Source organism: Pleurodeles waltl, chromosome 12 (genome assembly GCF_031143425.1).
Source record: "Pleurodeles waltl isolate 20211129_DDA chromosome 12, aPleWal1.hap1.20221129, whole genome shotgun sequence".
Taxonomy (NCBI): domain Eukaryota; kingdom Metazoa; phylum Chordata; class Amphibia; order Caudata; family Salamandridae; genus Pleurodeles; species Pleurodeles waltl.
Genome location: NC_090451.1, coordinates 162,299,302 through 162,317,427, shown reverse-complemented (window position 1 = coordinate 162,317,427; position 18,126 = coordinate 162,299,302). Strand labels below are relative to the sequence as shown.

Sequence of the window (18,126 nt, the reverse complement as noted above, 5' to 3'; positions counted from 1 at the left end):
GGAATTTGGGGAATAAAAAGGGGAATAATAATGATAATGGAAAGAATTAGGAGAAGGAAGGAAGAGAAAGTAATGAAAAGAATGGCAGAAGAATACAAAGCGAGAACAAGGGGAACAAAAAGGCAAAGAGAACTGACAGAATTTTAATGGGATAAAATATTTGGGCATGTTTTGTGTGATGACAAGTAGTCATCAGAGGAGGGATTGGTGACGCGGGAATGAAGGTTTTACATTTATTAGCGCATAAACGTAGTATTGCAATAATCATGTGTGACTCTAACCGAACTAATGAAGATTGTACGGGGACAAAATGTGCCCCCAGAGTAGTTTGCCATCATTTATAAGCGTGCTTTATATATCGTGATGTATTAGAAATGCACTAATCCGACATAATCGTAAACGTGTGCCATGATTTGCTCGTTTAAAATGTATTAGCTTAGCATAACTTTAGTAGAGGCTTCGGCCTAGTTGCTTTGTCTCACGGTTTCGATGCTCGTATTTTTCCACTGTGCTGAATAAACGTGTATTCTTGCTTGAAGCTGTACTTTTCCAGTGGGCTCGGTTCACATGCTTATCTTAAGGTTCCATGCCAGCAAGGCATCTTCTTTTTCTCTCCAAGGTCAATCTGCAGGTGCGGACAATGGAAGCTCTGAGAGTGAGTTAATTGGCATAAAATGTTGCAACTTACGTACCCGACTTCAAGGATAATGTATGCTTAAGTAAAAGCTTGTAAACTGTTGTTTCTGATTGGTCAATTTGAAGCTAAACTATGAACCCTCCAATGGAAGACCCTACTGGATTTGAACTGTTGTCTATAAAAATCAGGTGCACGAGGAGAAAGTGGCCATTGCAGCTATTATAGCCCATTGCGCTATTGATGCCATCGACGCCATTTTGAATGAGACTCTGATGCTTTCTCTAATCGAGAGAAAGAGATTCTTGCCCTAGAGACTTTAACTTTGATTCGTCCCTTGCATGAAGTAATTTGTCCTTAGTCTTGCCGACGTGAGGCAACTGCCCCGTCCACCCTACCCCTTTGCCCCGTCCCATGCCGATCGAACCTGGTACCTGCGAGACGAAGACTTCCTTGAATGCTGATTGAATTTGGTAAATATGAAAAGATATAAATGTACAATTGCATTGTGTTTTCTTTTTAGGAAACCAACTGCTGATTTTGATTAGTGCCCTAGTTAGAAGTTTTCCAAATTAATGTTGCCAAATTGTTTTGCATGAAGTCCCACATGCTGATGCTAATTTGAGGTTAGGTGAGGATTCATTCGATGCACGATGCAATTTGAGACCTTGCTATGCTGATCAATGTATGCAATTAGTTCATTACAGATTATTGTTTTAGTAGTTAGCGTGGCCATTATAGAAGGCATTGTTGTTCAAATGCTGCATAGATTACATCTCTTCCGTAGACATGGACAGATATTAATGTTCATTTACATTTATCATTTGGTGTTGAGACATATTTACATTGTGCTAGCTTTGTTAATATAGGGAAATAAATTGACTAACTTTGCATAAAACTGGTGTGGTTATTCGCGGCCGAAAGGTCACGGTTTCGCCGAAACGATGTCTGGATTAATTGTGAGGTGTTATGTTGTTCGTGATGTTGCTTATGTTCGTTATTGATTACTGATTATCGATTATTGAGTTGACAAGATTGGTTTTCTCTCGGGTAAGGAGAGTCCCACTTGGTCAAAAGATTCATCGACCTAAGAGCGTCCAAAACACAGGTAAATTGTTAATACGGAACGCTCTATCAATAGCATGTATTTCATGATTTACGCGAAAGCAAATTACGCCTATTTCACTCTCCCTTAGTGCTAAGGAGGAAAGTTTACAATAGCTGTTCACAGCTGTCTTTCCTAGACATATCGGGACTTTGACAACATTCAAAGCAGCAGAGTCGCACGGTGCAAAATGAGCCAGCCAAGCTTACCTGGGCTGTTTGTCCCATAACATTTCTTCTAGCATAGTCTGCACCTTGCAGACAGGCCTGCAAATCAACCGGTTGTTGATTATGTTGAAACGCAGACCCTCATTATAGCAACACATTGATCACTAGAGATTAGCGACGTAGGAAGTCTTAAAAATTCCCCTTATATATTATACTGCCAATTTGCATACTTTTTACATTCTTTTCTTTTGCGCTCGCTATGAGTTCACTGATTTCTGCAATTATTCTGTTTAACTTATTCTGCACTGACCATGGCTTCCAATAAAGCCTTTACAAATAACAGGGCAGATTTCTTATGTGTACAGCTGTAAGAGTGTGATAGAATTCACAAGAACAATAAGTATGACTTATGATCTCTGGAATTGTTACACGAACAATACGTATTATCTCCAGCTTTGTTGAGGCCGATGTGTGGGTTGTATCTTGCCCAAGCTTTCATTCCGCCTTTGGTCTACACCTGCGCTTGTGAGAGCGCCATGATGGGTCTACCGATCATGTTTACATTGTGCCTGAAAAGCACAATGAAAGGCATAACATATGAATATCTCTTGGGCAGAATGTGGCCCCTTTTGTCTGCTGGGACAGTAAAGTACTCTGGGTACAACCTGACCCCGCATCTGCATAGGCGGCCGTCATGGCCTTTTAGGATACCACACATGCACCATGACTTGGAGCTCCTAAACGTGCTGTAGTGAGGCTGCTGACTGAGAGAAAGTGTCCATACTTCGTCTGTGCTCATCGCACAAACATGACAATCGCTCAGAGTAGGAGGCTATGCCAAACGTCATGTCTCATGAACATAGCCCTGCACTTGGGGTTCCCCAATTACCTTGCACCAACCTTGGTAATCTCTGGAAGCCTTTGTTCTCTCTAGAGCACAAAGATCTTCTGGATATGACGAACGATAAAAAAACAATGGATGCTTTCACAGTCCTTCACAGAAGGTTGTTCCAAGATCTGGAACATTATCCCCCATCGGATCTGGAATAACTCTTCACAAGAAGGTTTCAAAAATAGAAATGATGCAGTCTGTACAGGTTTTAATTATTTTGTTAATTAGTTTGTTTTAACTGGTATTTATAATGCCCGGGTGTATAATATTTTTGTTACCATTTTGTGCATTCCACTTGCTATGGTATAATACGCAGTTTCTAAAATTGCTAATAAAGCATGTCAGCAAAAAACCTCAAACACTTAAATAAGTGAGATCTGCTCTTAAGATAACCCTTTCACATGCTAGCTATACAATATGACATTACCTCCCATGTGCACTTGTTTTATATGTTCTGTTTGTTTTTATTAACTCCGTGGAACGAAATCATGAGGCTAAAGGAATTGAATAAAAAATGAATTGAGTGAGAAAATAATATTCGCTTAATTTTGCCAAGACACAGAACAGTTATTTCACTAAAATGGGTAGCCCTGTGGTATAATCTGGGCCACTCTTCACACTTTCTGAAATTAAAAATATACAATAACACACTCGTACTGAGTACTGAGTAAGATTATTACTCTACAAAACCTTAATGAAGTGCACTACACATAGGGGGTTATTACAACTTTGGAGGAGGTGTTAATCCGTCCCAAAAGTGACTGTAAAGTGATTATATCCTATGGAACTCGTAATACGGCTGGTGGTATATCCGTCACATTTGGGACGGATTAACACCTCCTCCAAAGTTGTAATAACCCCCTTAGTACTTTATCGCAGTTTGTAATGAATACATTAAACAAGTCAAGATGGACAAACTATCTTCTGAAAAGGAGCACCTTTATGGGATTTACCGGTTTAAAAAATAGACTCCCAAACAAAATATAGCTTTAGAAATTTTAAGATTAGATATACTTCAAACATAATGTGCATCTAGGAAATCATGTAATGCAAGGGGGAAAATAACTAACCTCAAGGAGTGTGGGATAACATTTTCATATGAGTGCATATCATTTTTACATTAATGCATTTACTTCTTTGTGTGAGAATGGTGATGGTGAAAAAATGCTTAGTTTAATTCAATAATATATAACTAGAACATATTCAGTTTTTAAGGACGGATTATTATAGTGCAAAAAGGTTTAATTAATGAATATCTTAAGCTTATTACACAACAATTAATGTTTGCAATATTTTGAATTCCTTTAAGTTCCACTCATTTTATTAGAAGACTGTTAGACATTGGGCCTCTAGCTGACAGAGGTATGCAGCCTGTCCAAGTATGGACCACAATCCTGGTCAGGTTAAGTCAGATACACACCCTAAAATAATCTGTGCTCACCCTCTGGTAGTTTGGCACAGAGCAGGCAGGCCTAATTTAAGAGGCAATGTGTAAAGTATTTGTGACAGACAGACAGACACACACACACTTTAGACAAACTGACAGTTTAGCAAAATAGAGAGTATTTATCTAAATAAGTCAAGATATGAATTATTAAAGATTAAATCAAAAGTAGTGCCTAGAAGTCAGTAGCAGTCAAAGGTTACTTGAGGTCACGAGGGACCGATGCACATCCAAGAATCAGGCCAACCGTGATGTAGGGTAGACTGGCTACAGAACCCACACAGGCTCTCGTGAAACAGTGGCTTGATGGAGCAAAGCATCGACATCCATGGCACAATGCATCTGTTCCAATCTTAGCAGTTGGGTCCTGGGTCGGCGTCCAAGTCCGTTGAAGTGAAGAGGATGCGTTATTGTTGAGCCTCGCAGAGCATCGTCATCAAGCCGCGCAGGCTGTGGATCCGATGTTGTCAAGCAGCCTCTGCGTCAGTGTCAAAGGACCGATGCAGTGAAATTTTCCATGCACTTGAGGAGATGCATCAGTTTTTGCAGGATTCAGGTGCAGAACCCACTTCTGAGGCCCAGGACTAGAGAGAGGCACCTCAGGCAAGGGTAGGACTCACAGATGGCAAAGTCCAGCAGCACCTGAGAGTTGCAAGCAGTCTTTGATGTCCCTGAGACTTCAGAAGAGCAGGGGGCAGACCAGCAAGCCCTTGGATACATTCTGGCTGAGCAAGATGGGCCTAGTCCTTGTCCTCAGCAGGGCAGAGATCAGCAGGCAGAAGGGCAGCAATGCAGGGAAGCAGTTCCTTGGAACAGTTAGTCCAGGAAGAGTGGCAATCCTTACAGCACAGCTGTCTTTACTCCAGCAGAATTCTTTCAAATTCACATTGTAGTGTTTCTTTGGACAATAGGAGGAGTGCCTGTGGTGGGCGTTTAGTGGTGGACCCTTTAATTTGTTGGCGAATGTCACAACAAAGGACATACTGTTTGGCCTGCTTGTATAGACCTGGCCACCAATAGCTTTTTTCAGCAGCAAGATAGAGGCTACCACACCTCCGTGGGGATAAACAACACCCTAATTTGCTGCTCTAATGAGATCTAATGTCTGGGTATGGTTGGGAATCACTCGATCTCCCACCCCTTGGATTGTTGCAGTGCAATGTTTTGGGCACTGAGATGGTAGGAATATTTTTCTGGGCATGCTTTTGGTAAAGGCTTGTCGTGAGCCAAAGCTTTCACAGCAGCTAGCGTCTCATCATCCAGTCTTGTATGAGAATGAGTAATTGCAGCAAAAGAAGCTGTAGCTACTGCAGATTTGGCAGCTTCATCATCCAAAGTGTTTCCTATAATGTGTACTCCTACACATTGATGGGCCAATGTATGTACTACATGAGCTTTTAGTAGCCCGTCTTTAAGATCAGCTAACCTACTCCACATGAAGGTGGGTTGGGAGCACACTGCCTCACATCCCAGTCGAGTTCGGCCCTTTGAATCCTGGTAAATGCAGTTCAAATTTAATGCTTACTTGAAAGTGTCCGTAGTTTTTCACTAAAGTTAGTGCAGTCATTGCTGTTCCTCTTTATACACGTGTTTCTGGGTTATTGCCCTTCATCAGTAGAGAGTAGAAAACATCGAAAAATATCTGGGGTTGCTGGAAATGCTGCCAAAATCGTCTCAGGTTTAATACCACTCACATGCTCATCTCCAGAGTTTCTCAGCTCAATGGCTCAAGGGAGCCTTTTAAACAGGAAGGTAGGTTGGGAGCTGTCCTGCCATTTGATAAAGTTTGTTTTGACCAATGACTTTGTGTTTCACCACTGCGCATATTAGTTGCTCAATGTTCACCAGTAGCACATGGTATGTTTTATTCAGTTTAGCCGCCTATGGGCTTTGACATTGCATTAGTCATTACATTCTGTATTGTGCCTTTTGGCTTTGACATGGCATTAGCCATTACTTTCTATATTCAGTTGAGCCGCCTATGGGCTTTGACATTGCATTAGCCATTACATTCTGTATTCTGCCTATTGGCTTTGATATGCTGTATCCAGTCTAGCCGCCTATTGGCTTTGACATTGCATGCCTATTGACTTTGACATGATGTATTCAATTTAGCTGCCTATTGACTTTGACATGCTATTAGATATTCTGCCTATTGGCTTTGACATGATATCATATATTACATTTTGTATTCAGCTTAACTGCCTTTTGGCTTTGACATGATATTATACATTGCATTTTGTATTCAGCTCAGCTGCCTATGGGCTTTGACATGATATAAGACATTGTATTTTGTATTCAGCTTAGATGCCTATTGGCTTTGACATGACACTAGACATTGCATTTGATATTTAGGTTAGCTGCCTATTGCCTTTAACATGACATTGCATTTGATATTTAGGTTAGCTGCCCATTGCCTTTAACGTGGAGTTCTGTATTTTTCCAAGCTGTGTTTTTGCACCAGAGAACCAAGATGTTTTGCTCTCACAGTAGACTAGACCTGATAAGAGAGAGTACATGGGCGTCGTTTCTCTTCCCTTGAGCTTGGGAACAGGAGTAGTCTTGGAGACCTGGCCAGTCTCCAAAAGGCTTGCTCAGTTTCCCAGGTCTGAGAGGAGGGGGCACACCTTTGTAACGAATGTAACAGGCTGCAGAGAGTGAGATTCGAATCTGCCGGACCTCGTGCTGGAGCTTGGCGCCAGCTGCCAGCATCCCGTGTGGGTAGATGACACTCTTTCTCGCGGCTGACAGGGGTCATCAGCTTGCAGACCTTAGAAAGATGTAGCTGTAAATAGTTCCTACACGGTGAAGTATTTGTTTTGCTTTGCATTCAATATCTTATAAATATAACCTGCTGTGTATATTGCAAACTGATATATTTTGTTTGATTAACGCGGACTTGAAAGCTACTAATTCGTCATTCATTCATAAACATTGTGGTTGGGGAAGAATAAAATAACAATAAAAGTCTTCTTTGACCTCAGAAGTGCATTTCTGTTGTGTTATGTTAGTGCTTAGAGACTAAATAAGAGGAAAGCACTACAGAGCACACTGCCTCACATCCCAGTCGAGTTCGCCCCTTTGCATCCTGGTAAATGCAGTTCAAATTTAACACTTACTTGAAAGTGTCTGTAGTTTTTCACTAAAGTTAGTGCAGTTATTGCTGTTCATCTCTATACATGTGTTTCTGGGTTATTGCCCTTCATCAGTAGAGAGTAGAAAACATCGAAAAATATCTGGGGTTGCTGGAAATGCTGCCAAAATCGTCTCAGGTTTAATACCACTCACAGGCGCATCTCCAGAGCTCCTCAGCTCAATGGCTCAAGGGAGCCTTTTAAACAGGAAGGCAGGTTGGGAGCACACTGCCTCACATCCCAGTCGAGTTCACCCCTTTGCATCCTGGTAAATGCAGTTCAAATTTAACGCTTACTTGAAAGTGTCTGTGGTTTTTCACTAAAGTTAGTGCAGTCATTGCTTTTCATCTCTATACATGTGTTTCTGGGTTATTGCCCTTCATCAGTAGAGAGTAGAAAACATCGAAAAATATCTGGGGTTGCTGGAAATTCTGCCAATAACGTCTCAGGTCTAGTACCACTCACAGGCTAACTTTAGTGAAAAACTCAACTTAACGTAGTCACTTCGGTGTTCTGACTGTCCCACTCTGTCACTCCGTTTATCTGGTGTGTCCTGGAAGGACTTAGATGGGCAAATGTCAGTATATTGGTATCTATCAGGTTTTATAGTGTCGCTATTTCTGAGCGTATATCTTGTTTCTGAGGTCTCTGGTTGTGGAGGTTCTCCTCTTTGACTTCTCCTATCCTTATTTTGTTTTTATTTATCCCAGCATTTTTAGGGACCTCTTGTGCTTGCTTAGTCCTTTCCTTAATGTATTTGAGGTTTACTTGGTCTCGCCCCCAGTCTATCCTGGCCTATATTGGTATAGGTTTTTGGAAATAATGCTTGGTAGCTTGTACTCCTGGTCCCACTTAGGAACCTCAGAGAGCCGTTGGCGAATCGTCAGTGCTGCTGATTCCCCTTTAATGTCACTTACTATTATTGAGGACACTGTGTCAAAGCTGTGCATCAGTTTCATCGCCAAATCCAGGGCCAAGGTCACAGTATGTTCATTTTGAATTTGTTTTAACACTTCCGATATGTGTACAAGTGTCGGGGTACCATGCTTGGTGGTACATATTGCAGCAAAGACTGTGCCCCAAGTGGCCCAATCCTCTATTGAGAGAACCATTCCAAATGGCAAGCTCATTGTGAGAATTCCATGTTTATGATGGGGTCCGATATGGGGAAACGCTGCTTTTGGCTAGTTTGTTTTTTGACCAAACCAGAACAGATTCTTCTCCCGCTCAGTCTGTGCTTTATCCATAATGGAGTAAACTGTTTGTGGATTTTTTCCTGAAACAGCCAATTGGTTAATAGCTGGAGCAGCCCTTGCTGGGGCATTATTTAAGATCTGCATAACAAATTGTATTGCTTGTCTATATAGTACTCATGGTATAATTTCCGTACAACAGCTATTTGCATAGTGTTAAAAATGGGGTCTTTGGTTAGCAGTCAGGTTGCCCCCTGTCCAAGCACGGACCCTCATTCTAGTCAGGGTAAAAGAGAAACACACCGGTAAACCCCTGCTCACCCCCTTGGTAGTTTGGCACGAGCAGAAATGCTTAACCCAAAGACAATGTGTAAAGTATTTGTACCAACATACACAGTAATACAGTGAAAACACTACAAACTGACAACACCAGGTTTGAGAAATAGCCATATTTATCTGAACAGAACAAGACTAAAATGACAAAAATCCAACATACACAAGTCAAGTTATGAATTTTTAAAGATTAAACTACCATATAGCACTTAGAAACACAAATGCTTTGAATTGGTGATATCATGGCGTCATGATGGAGTCATTCCTAACAATACGACGCCAATGGCACTGGTCACAGAGTCACATGGACCCCCAGGTACAGTACCTTGTGAAAATGAGGAAACAAGCTGGGGCACGGAGTCTGGAATTGCGGCGTCGCTGGATCTGAGGCAGCGTCAGTTCCAATGCTTTGGAACAAAGCAGCCGAGGTGTCACGAAGTGGCGTTGGGTCCTTGCTGCAGAGCAGTGGAGGTAAGGCGGCGTCAGTGCGAGGTGTTGGATCTGGTGGAGTTTGTATGTTATGTTCACGACGTGGGGCGGCGACTTCCACGGAATCGCAGACTTCAGCGAGGCTGGAGTGGTACCGGGCCTGTGGGTCGTCGCTCTCCAGTGAGGAACAAGGCTTCGGTTGCAGGCGGCATCACAGGATTCTACAGCAGCATTGGTCTGGAGTCGCCCGAAGTCAGTTTCCTTGGATCTTCTTGATTTGCCACCAGATTCTCCTATCAAGGGCCCAGGGACTGGATTAGGCACCACTTGGCAAGGCAGGAGTCTCAGCAAAGAGTCTAGATGCTGGCAGAGGAAGTCTTTGATGGCCCTGAGACTCCAGAACAGGAGGTAAGCACAGTCCAAGCCCTTGGAGATTCTTCTCAAGCAGGAATATACCACAAAGTCCAGCCTTTATCCCCTTTCACATGCAGAAGCAGCGATTGCAAGACAGCCCAACAAAGCACAGTCAAAGGCAGGAGCAGAACTTCTCCTCAGTTCTTCTCCTCGGCATAGGCTCCTCTTGGTTCCAGACGCAAATCTAGAAGAAATCTAAAGTCTGGGGTTTTGGGTCCAATTGTGAGTTCAGAGACCCCAAATTCCACATTTCTCTCTGCTCTCGAAGGGAAACTGCACTTTCTGAATATTTAAAGTCACCGCCATGGTGCTACCTTAGGGGTTCCTTACATGTATAAAAAGGGAAGGTTTGGGCCTGGCAAGTGGGTACACTTGCCAAGTCTAGTTGGCAGTTTAAAACTGCACACACAGACACTGCAGTGGCAGGTCTGAGCAATGTTTACAGGGCTACTTATGTGGGTGGTCCACTAGTAGCATTTGATTTACAGGCCCGAGGCACCTCTAGTGCGCTCTACTAGGGACTTACTAGTAAATCAAATATGCCAAACATGGATAAGCCAATTACACATACAATTTCACATAGGGAGCACTTGCACTTTAGCACTCGTCAGCAGTGGTAAAGTGCCCACAGTAACAAAAACAGCATCCAGCACACAGCAACAACCTAGGAAGCAGAGGCAAAAAGTTAGGGGAGCCCACGCCAAAGATGCCAGGTCTAACACAGCCTACACATTTGGTTGTGGTGTATATGTGGCAAATGTAGGCCACGTAGGTCCATAATTACTCAAGGGACCCACTCTAACAGATTGTACTACATGTGAAGGATAGCAAAACACAAACGCTGTGGGATAGCGTAACTGGATGGACGGAATGCAGAACCAATCAAACATTCACCCCCAGTCACAGATCTGGGTTTAATCCATCCATTATTTTGCTCACCATGCCACCCCAGTTTGAACCCAGCCATATGCAAATCAGTCTTGACCCTGTTCCTCATGGGAACAGTCCAGCCCGAACTGCCAGGCCAGGTTCTCCCTGGACCGGAAACAAGCATCCTGGGACCGGTTAGTGGGAAGGGTATGCCCAGACGTGGGTCCCGTGCTTCCCATGCCACTGGATTCAAGCTAGCCTGGCTGATGAGGGGTGAAACCCCGAAACCGGTCCCAGGATGCTTGTTTCCAGTCCAGGGAAGACCTGGCCTAGCAGTTCGGGCTGGACTGTTCCCATGGGGAGCAGGGTCAAGACTGATTTGCATATGGCTGGGTCCAAACTGGAATGGCATGGGCAGCAAAAAAACGATGGATTTAGGCCCAGATCACTGTACTGGGGATGAATGTTTGACAATGTTCAGCATTCCGTCCATCACTTGTTGTTTTTGCTTTGTCGCCCTTAGTGGGAAGGGTATGCCCAGACGTGGGTCCCGTGCTTCCCATGCCACTGGATTCAAGCTAGCCTGCCTGATGAGGGGTGAAACCCTGAAACCGGTCCCAGGATGCTTGTTTCCAGTCCAGGGAAGACCTGGCCTAGCAGTTCGGGCTGGACTGTTCCCATGGGGAGCAGGGTCAAGACTGATTTGCATATGGCTGGGTCCAAACTGGAATGGCATGGGCAGCAAAAAAACGATGGATTTAGGCCCAGATCACTGTACTGGGGGTGAATGTTTGACAATGTTCAGCATTCCGTCCATCACTTGTTGTTTTTGCTTTGTCGCCCTAAGTGGGAAGGGTATGCCCAGACGTGGGTCCCGTGCTTCCCATGCCACTGGATTCAAGCTAGCCTGCCTGATGAGGGGTGAAACCCCGAAACCGGTCCCAGGATGCTTGTTTCCAGTTCAGGGAAGACCTGGCCTAGCAGTTCGGGCTGGACTGTTCCCATGAGGAGCAGGGTCAAGACTGATTTGCATATGGCTGGGTCCAAACTGGAATGGCATGGGCAGCAAAAAAACGATGGATTTAGGCCCAGATCACTGTACTGGGGGTGAATGTTTGACAATGTTCAGCATTCCGTCCATCACTTGTTGTTTTTGCTTTGTCGCCCTGAGTGAGAAGGGTATGCCCAGACGTGGGTCCCGTGCTTCCCATGCCACTGGATTCAAGCTAGCCTGGCTGATGAGGGGTGAAACCCCGAAACCGGTCCCAGGATGCTTGTTTCCAGTCCAGGGAAGACCTGGCCTAGCAGTTCGGGCTGGACTGTTCCCATGGGGAGCAGGGTCAAGACTGATTTGCATATGGCTGGGTCCAAACTGGAATGGCATGGGCAGCAAAAAAACGATGGATTTAGGCCCAGATCACTGTACTGGGGGTGAATGTTTGACAATGTTCAGCATTCCGTCCATCACTTGTTGTTTTTGCTTTGTCACTACATGTGAAGGATGCCATCAAACCAACTATGGTGTTTTTTTTAATAATTTAGAGGTATCTCTAAACATTCATATGCTCTGTACTTTTGTGGTATGTTTGCAATTCTGTATGTGTGGAATGTGTTGGAGTCGTTTACTTCAGGAGAGGTGACCAAAGAATAAAATATTTCTGCTCTGTATGTGTTGTGAGCTTCTCCAATGAACATAACCTCCATGCCCTCGTTTGTTAAGCCACTAGCTAAAAGAAACTGTGTGACTGGTTGTCTACAGTTTTCTCAGATATTTACTGGTTGTGCCATGTTAAACAATAGGTATCAGAGACAGGAACATCAATGGGGAAATTCTTTTGAGGTTCAATCTTGAAAGGCCTAAAGTTTAGATAGGCAGTCCTTACTGAGTGGAGGAAGATTTTCCCTAAGACCATGGACATCTCTGTATAATGGTACTTAGGGTACCTTTAGTGTGTGTGAGACAGAGATACTCAGGAGACCTGTATAATTAGTGCCCAACCATCATTGACTGTGCCATGTTGTACGATTCTCATTGTTCAAATGAGACTGCTGGATTTGGGGCAGCAGCACCACTGCTTGTGGCTGACAATCATTTCCACACTAGTTGGTGGCTGCCAGCCCAAACATACCGGCTTGCTAGCAGGACTTCAACCAACCCAATTAGGAAAGGTGACTTGTGGCAGTGTATTGCATGGCACTCTAGTGACCTCTCAGGAAAGTCGTGGTAAGCAGATCTCACCCCTTTCTCTCGTTAGCAAAAGGTCTCATACACACACACACACACACACACACACGTAATAAAGAGATGCAGGGTGGTTTTCAATAAATGTATTGATAAGACTGCAATCTATGATAAAATATATGAGCTGCAATTTTAGGATGGTGAGGCATAACAAAATTAGGAAAGTGATGGTTAGTGAGAAAAAGATGAAGAGGTGATATATGTAATAAATGGGGAGTTTAAGGCGTGGTAAGAGGTTTTAGAAGCCAAATTGAAGTGGCAGTGAAACTGCAAACAGGCTCTGCAGTGGCAGGCCGCAGACATGTTTACAGGGCTATGCAAGTGGGTGGCACAATCAGTGCTGCAGGCCCACTAGTAGCATGCAGGTTACAGGCCCTGGGTATATGGTAGACCACCTTACAAGGAACTCAAGTAAATAAAGTATGCTAATTTGGAATACATCAATGTTACCACGCTTAGGGAAGAAGCACATGCACCTTTAGCACTGGTTAGCAGTGGTAAAGTGCTCAGAGTCCAAAGGCCAACAAAAAGATATAGTGAAAAGAAGTAGGCAAAAAGTAAAAAGTCTGGAGTCAGACTACCCTAAGGATGCCAGATCTATCAAACTCATATTCAGAGTTTGTTGTAAGTCACTTTACTGATATAAAGATTAATATCCCCAAAATCTGTATTGGCAGAAAACAAGGATTGTACAGACCTTACTTCATTCACAGAGACATGACTATATATAAACAAAACCCAATTAGTCATAAAGATATATCTTCATATCTGACAAACACAGTACACTGTGCAGCTTATGTAGAGTGTGTAACCACTGACTTGCTTAGATAAGCCCCATTCAGACACTAACTTGAGACATTGTCAGTCATATCTTTGATCAGCCCAGAATAGTAGTTTAGTCTAACCACCATGTTAACTGAAAATGCATGCTACATCTATAGACTCTCACATGCATGCTTTATTTGAAACTCTGGACTAATAATGTCTGATTTAAACTGAGTCATGCAAAATGGGCCACAGCCTATGTACCCTATTATGATTCCATGCCTTTGTCACCTAGTATAAACTCTATTAAATTCAGTGTAGCATACTCCATGTACAGCTAGTAGGCTGTAGCCAAAATTGTTGTAATGCTAATGCCTAATTTGTTGAAAAACAAAAGCAATAGTCTAATACCACTTTTTTTTTTATTTTGCCATCATCTCAGTTATGGCGATGTGGTGCAGAGTAGGCCATCTCCAAACTTTAAACAAGTCAGTCAGTCTAGAGGCTTCACGTAATTCTGACAGCCCAGCAACAAAAAGCATGCTTCAAGAAATCAAGTTATTATTAATAAGTATGCAAGTCCTTCACAAGTAATAGGACTGCAACCTACCACCACTGAAAATCAAGTATCCCTTTTTAAAATTTGCCTCTTTCAATTTAGCGAGGAACAGTCAAATGATTTCAGTACACACACTACTGCATACCACACATTTTACAAATACAACAAGCTGGGAGGTGCAAATACCTAGGCTGACACCCTCCTAACAGTTTACACTCCTATCAAACCCTAACTTATGCAACCAAAACACACCATACACTCTATATAACTGGGTGAATTTTTCAGGGCGTCACCACAACAATATAAGTAGAAATGCATCATTAAGACTCTATGCTAACAATATCTAAACCTCTATGGATGGTAACATCTTACAATAACATTGTTTAATATACTTATTTAATTATTATTTGTTAACCATATTATTTTCAATAACATATTGAATACTCAATATGCTCTGCACATCATTAGTTTTCTACTTTTGCATATGCTGAAAAACAGTCTTAGGATGTAACTACAAAGAAACATCCACCCCAAAGTCATAAACTGACACACGTCAGGTCTGAGAATACCTGACAACAACAAACACCTTTACAAGAGTCATCCATCCGTCCCCTGGGAGATTTAAGGTGACTTTCAAGTTTTTCTTAAACATAGGCTCTTTTTGGGCTGCTGGGAGTGCAGCAGCCACAAAATAGCCTCTGTTTAAAAAAAACTTGAACAGAATAAAGGTTGAATTCTTGGTGGTGCTCTCCTTCAGGCATCACAGAAAGCTTCGGGAAATGTATCATGCCCTTGCAAGGGGTTTTGGAGCACTCCCTTGCCCCAGCTGATCGGCATCCCCTTGCCACAGTGAATAGGGTGGCTTTTTCTTTGTAAGAATAAATTACAATGTGTTCTTGGGTACTTTCTTCCTGTTTGGGATCTCGGCACGAATGCCCCTCCAGTGGGCACTTGGAATTAATGTGGGCCAGGACTATAAAGGAGCACAAATCTACATAACACAGTTGGCTCCCAGCCTGGCTGATGCTGTCTTCATTCTAGCACACAAACAGGTAATCACACTTCTCCCTCCTGCAGCTGCAGGGTGGGATGTGTCTGGTGTGTTACACCTTCCTGCTCTCCAAACACAGAAAGCAGGAGGAAGCACAGAATGGTGATGCTTCCGGGGCTCAAGCCTTCCCTGCTATTTTCTCTGACTCCATATTGGGCCAATTTAGATTTTTTTTTAGAGTGTTGCACTGGGTAGTAGCAACTACCCACTATGAGGGTCCAATGTGGGAGGTCCCAGATCTTGCCACATCCTTAGCTCCTTGCCAAGGTTGTGTCCTCTGTCTAAGCTCCTATTGTTCTCTTCAGAATGAGGTCACCTCCTGCAGCACCCAGGAGCCCTGAAGCAGAATACTCTTCCTGTCTGCACCACACAGGCCCACACTTTCCCGTTAGCCACCTGTAGGGCACCCATGTGTCTGTTGTCAAGGGTCCCCTCTGCTTGGAGATCATAGACTTATAGACCGGGTCCATAGAATATACATGGTAACCCTCAGGGTTCTCCCAAAGAGATCCATCCCTCTACTGTCCCCCAGTGTGTGGGAGGGCAGTGTCACTGTGACCTGCTTTTTGCAGTGCTTTTCGTATTAGGCACAGCAGAATAGGACCCCCAGGAGACTGGGTATGAAAATGCACAACAAGGAATCTCCTTAAGGAGAAAACATAATGCTTAGGATCTTGTTTTTTTGGGAATTGGTAAAGAATATATCCTCTCCCCTTTACGCAGTATGCAATATATAGCAAATCAATAACAGATGGTATCTATTGTAATACAATTGCAATATAATTATATTAGATACCATCTATTGTTGATTTGTATTTTTTGCATACTGCATAAAGAGGGGCAGATAGATTCTTTACTGTATCTCCAAAAAAGAAGAAACAAAGAGTTATGTTTTCTCTTTCTCTTCAATTAAGGGCTCCCTTTGTGACAGGCTACCTGTGCGTAGATCCCAGGCTGCATCAGATGGTAGTCTCACCCCTCCAGGTCACATTTGCACACAAGAGTTCATGTATTCTAATGCAACAAGCCCAGGGTCTCTTACCCCAGCTGTGCTGCAGCAGCAGACCTTCTTTTAAATCTCCTGATTAATTCAAACAGAGCTTAAGTAAGACTCAGGGTCTGATTTAAAGTTTGGCGGACAGATTACTCCTTCACAAATGTGATGGATTTACTGCCCGCCGTATCATGACAGGATATCCGTCACGTTTGAGATGGAGTACCCCATCCATCAAACTCTAAATCAGGTCATTAGTAACAATCACTCAGTGCAGAAGTCCAAAAATTGGTAGAAAAAAAATAAAAATTCCAGGGGAGTTAAATGGGTGGGAACCCATTTCTCACACTAGAACTCAAACAAACCTGAAATCATATTTTAAATTTGATGCATTGGGACATCACATACTGTGCGCATGAGACAACTTTACTGGCTTCACAAGATTCATCCATCAGTTAGATAACTTTACACTCTTACTGAATTCCACATTTAAGCCATTGGGAAACAGTCATCCATAAAGACCATATAAGGTGAGAAGGAACTATACCAAATCCTATTTGTGAAACATTACTAGTGAATGTCACAGGCTAGTCCATGATTATTTAAACCAATACATTGCATTAGACATTCTACCTTAACCTCACTATCACACGTCCTGAAATGCTGTCAGCAGAATGTCCTTAAGTGCCTTTGACACTGAATAGGTTGCATTAGGCTGAAATTAGATTTTTCCCAGCTGGAAGATAAAGTTGATATAACTCCAGCTCAGGAATTACATCATTATTTAGTAGTTGTGGGAGAGGGTGTGCAGAAACCGTGTAGGGATAAAGACTAACATCATATTCAAATTGCATGATAGTTGCAATTTTAAAACTCTTGTTTTCCCCATTGGCATTTTAAAACCAGCTTAGATGTATGCTCCCTGCCAGCAGGGTGAAACAACTGCTAGGAGATTTGCCATTGCTGGAGAAGCCTGATTCAGAAAGTAGTGATCTAAAGAGACCCTCAGGAGATCAAAAGGTCCTGCAAGCAGAGCAAGCTGAAGACTAGACATGTTCTTCACAAAATGAGCAGCTTCTGTGAAACCACCAAAGAGCTGTGAAGCACTTCAGATGCTACCTTCTAGAATTAACCCAACAAATCAGTTAGCATTCTAAATTGTCGGACCTGCAACCTGCAGTGAGACACAGCATCTAAAATTCTATTTGCAAGGTAAAAGTCTCACTCCTCAGAATTGCTAGCCACTTCAACAAGTTTGAGCAGAAGATCGACTCCCTAAGCAGACTCAATCCTTTCCTAAAAAAACGCCATTGAATCTCAGCCTCAATTGGAAATGTTTCCTGGCCAGTACACCAACTGGAATATGTGTTTCTTTCAACACAAATATGAAGCATCTACAAACATGACATCTCAATAGACTATACTCATTGAAAATTGATCAAACCTCCTGAAATAGCTCTCAGTTTTCCTAAATATTAGGGGTGGTTGAAAAATTTGGCTCTGTCGCCGGAATTCGTTGAGTTTTGCCCACTCCGTGCTCTCCTTGGAGCATGAAGTTCTGGGAAAACTCTCCCAGCTTTTTCTTGCATGTAGCTCACCAACATTAAGTTGGAGAGCGAGAATTAGCATTCTCTGGTGTGCTCGTGGGTGCTAGTAGCAGGTCGTGACAGTTTGCATTGAGAAACCTGCCACTCGAGTGGAAAATCTACTTGAGCAGCAGAAAGAAGCAGCCCCTCTGGTGTGCCTCGCACTGATTTTAGAGCTCAGAAGAAGCTTCCAGTGCTAAAAATCAGCAGGAGCAGCGCGAAGTGCTCGATTCTGCCAGCTTGCAGAACTCTGCAGAATGTCAACGAGTTTTTGTGCGACTCTGCAGAAATACATGTAGTAAAACTCCAAGAGT

The 18,126-nt window shown here is 43.0% G+C and overlaps 1 protein-coding gene across 1 annotated transcript in view; it reads right to left on the bottom strand.

The window, feature by feature from the left end:
• The window catches only part of CDH13 (cadherin 13), a 2,224,354-nt gene that overhangs the window by 123,625 nt on the left and 2,082,603 nt on the right, over positions 1–18,126 (bottom strand). The window lies entirely within an intron of this gene.